Here is a 2,887-nt window from a genome sequence, read left to right as displayed (position 1 = left end):
GTGCCGCAGCTGCACGCAAAGGACGTCCTGCACCGCGATGCGCTTTCAGCGCTAGCACGGTGGACGGACGAAGACTGGTTGTCAAGGCTGGGAGTTGCACGCGCCGAGCAACCGAGGGGTGACAAACAAAGGCAAAGTCAGCACAAGCAAGAGCCGCTAGGCGTCGAGGTACATGGCCAAAACTGAGGTCCTCGTCGTCGTAGAGTCGCTGGACGAGCTCGAGCGCAGCGAGTCCGAGAATCGCGGCTGCAAAGTGGGTGTTTCGCGCCTGCAAGGAGTCGAAACGGACTTTTCAAGAGAAGGCGGCTCAGCAAAACCAACGACTGGTGGCCAGAGCCTAGCATTCTAGTTTCCGATCTCCGCTAAGCAACCCGCCACGCCTCACCCGAGGTGCAGCGGTAATGCAGGCCTCGCGCCCTTTATCCCCCTGAGCGAAGAATAAAACAAGTCAGCCTGACGAGGCAATACGGCCGTCAGTTCTGGTCTCTTGCCAATCAACACGTTGTGTGCATGCGGAGAAGGTACAGCTAAGCTTAGCTGAACTCATTTCGAACCAGCAACGCGTGGTGGAGCTGCAATTGACGCGGTATGACGCAAATGCGTTGAGTTGTCGCCCGTCGCTTAGTCGCCAGACCGCGATCGCCTGTTGGTTCTAGGTTGGTCCCTCAGTTTCGTAGCGGAGCAGCACATGTACTGTTTTCCGTGGGTCAACTATGGAAAGTCGCCGATCCGTGCTGGAGCGAGCGCACCAACGAGGTGCAAGCGATCGTTCGAGGCAACACACGAGATGCGGCGCATCAGACAACTGACGTAGCATGTCCCCGCAATGCTGGATAGGTCTAGAGGTACTTCATGCGCGTGTGATTGCATCGCCCCGTGCGGCTTGACATGCTCACGTGTGTTGGGACCACCGCTTTGCCTGATCACCATCAACTGGAATCATCCGTGATCAGAGCGGGACCGAAGAACACCCCCGTCGTTTGCCGCTTCGATTCGGTGTTCAAATATTGATTCGTGTGCAAGGTGATAAAGATACGCTATTCTTGGAGCTGGTCTTGGTCGCTGGTTTCAGTTGTCAGCGTTGGCTACTGCACGTGCGCCAGACCGTGCAGGAAGCATGACAATATGGAGGAGGATGGGTCACGTACGGCGGGCGTTGCGACGACCAACGACGCGGGGCATTGCTCGCCTGCTTCGTGTGAGACTACACGACGAATCCCAAGCATCATCGTAGACCATGGTCGTTTACTGCCGATCGCAGCGTAACCTTCACCGTGGCATCTTGTTGGCGTGTCACACATACCATGTCATCTTTATAATATAAAGCTCCGCTTTGAGGTGGTGCGTTCGTAGCCTGCATTCTGTACCCGAGCGCAACGTAAAAGTGGATAGGTAGGCACACCACGCCAGGAAGAAAGACGCACCACGTATGGAGCTAGCACTTGAGCTAGCACTCTGACGCGCCTGTCATGCCTCCGTCGACAGGAAGTAGTTGTATGCGCGATCTTGATGTGCAACATCGGAGCGCCCATCCCGGCTGAGCTTCCCGGCTGCCACCTTCGTGCGACGGCGCACGACCGGGCGTTAGTATCACAAAATGGCTACGGTTTACGGGACGGGAAACCCAATCAGAAATCAGAAATGCTCGTGCGGGCAGCCAATCCGATGGCTGCTATTGAGAACGAATTGCGATCCAAGCCATGCAAGAGCATCGATTGGTCTGCGCCAAAATGCCGTCGCAATTCAAGCTAGCCTGGGTGCATATACTATTAGTGTTCAAAGGCTTACTGGAGCTGCCTTTTCTCTGCCACATTATCGAGTGCAGCCATGTCAACCGTCGATACGTTGCAAAATGGAGATGAAGAGGTAAAATGTGCTGGGACACGGACTTCAGCTTGCTCCGTAAAAATGCTCGAGAGAGCTCGTCGAGCCATGTGGTAAGTGTAGCCTGAAGCGCAGCAATAACAGCAACAAAACCTCATGCGGTATCGCTGACCTTGACGCTGCTGTCAGGCTCATTGCCTTGTGTCAAATAATTTTCTGACGTTTCATCCCCGTTTGATTTCAAAGTTGTACAATCAGCAAGAGCTCCAAGAGAATGAAGCCAGCGGTCTCCATGAGCGGCATCTTGATGAGGGCCGCGCGTCACTCCAACGCAGCGCGGCTCAACGAAAGGTACCGATAGGACACGCCTGTGCTGAGGTGAAGAGCACTTGAACGTCCAACAACTCAACATCGCAAAGGCGACCACGGTGCGTAATTCTCCACTATTGTCCGGCATTTAGGACCTTTTTCTTGGTAGGAACGTTTACGCGGGATTTCCTGGTCACCCCATTAGCTAGTCCGCCATTTTGGCAAATGAAACGCAGTTTCATTTGTCTAATCGCATCACGCGGAAGTGCGATTTTGGAGTCACCGTTAAGTGCTTCCACATCCTGGACGACATACTTGGTTAAAGTATTGCGATAGAGTGCGTATGCGTACTTGATTGAAATCCACGCAACTTTCCGATTAGGTGATTAGGTGCGATTTCGAAAGAGTGGGAAGACTGCAGCAAGCGACACCCCATCGTCGCAATACCATTAATTAACGCTTGCATTCAACACGAAAGTTCCTACCAGCTCACCCCGCAAGGACCTTTTACAAGTTGTGTACTATCGCGACGTCGACAACCGTCCAAAGGCACACTGTCGACGGAGTATATTTGAGAAAGCCTGCTAAGTCGACTTGTTTCGTGGAAGTACGTTGCAGCTCAAGCAAAAGAAAGGCCTGAGGCATGCGCAGCGGGGACGTACAGGAGCCCTAGTTTCGTACAGCACCTCCACGGTCGAGAACGATGAGACTCTATGGCGACAAGAGCTAATTAATAGATGCGTCACTTCAACGT

Source organism: Saprolegnia diclina, assembly GCF_000281045.1.
Source record: "Saprolegnia diclina VS20 unplaced genomic scaffold supercont1.24, whole genome shotgun sequence".
In the NCBI taxonomy this organism is placed as follows: Eukaryota; Oomycota; class Saprolegniomycetes; order Saprolegniales; family Saprolegniaceae; genus Saprolegnia; species Saprolegnia diclina.
This window is presented reverse-complemented; position numbering follows the sequence as displayed.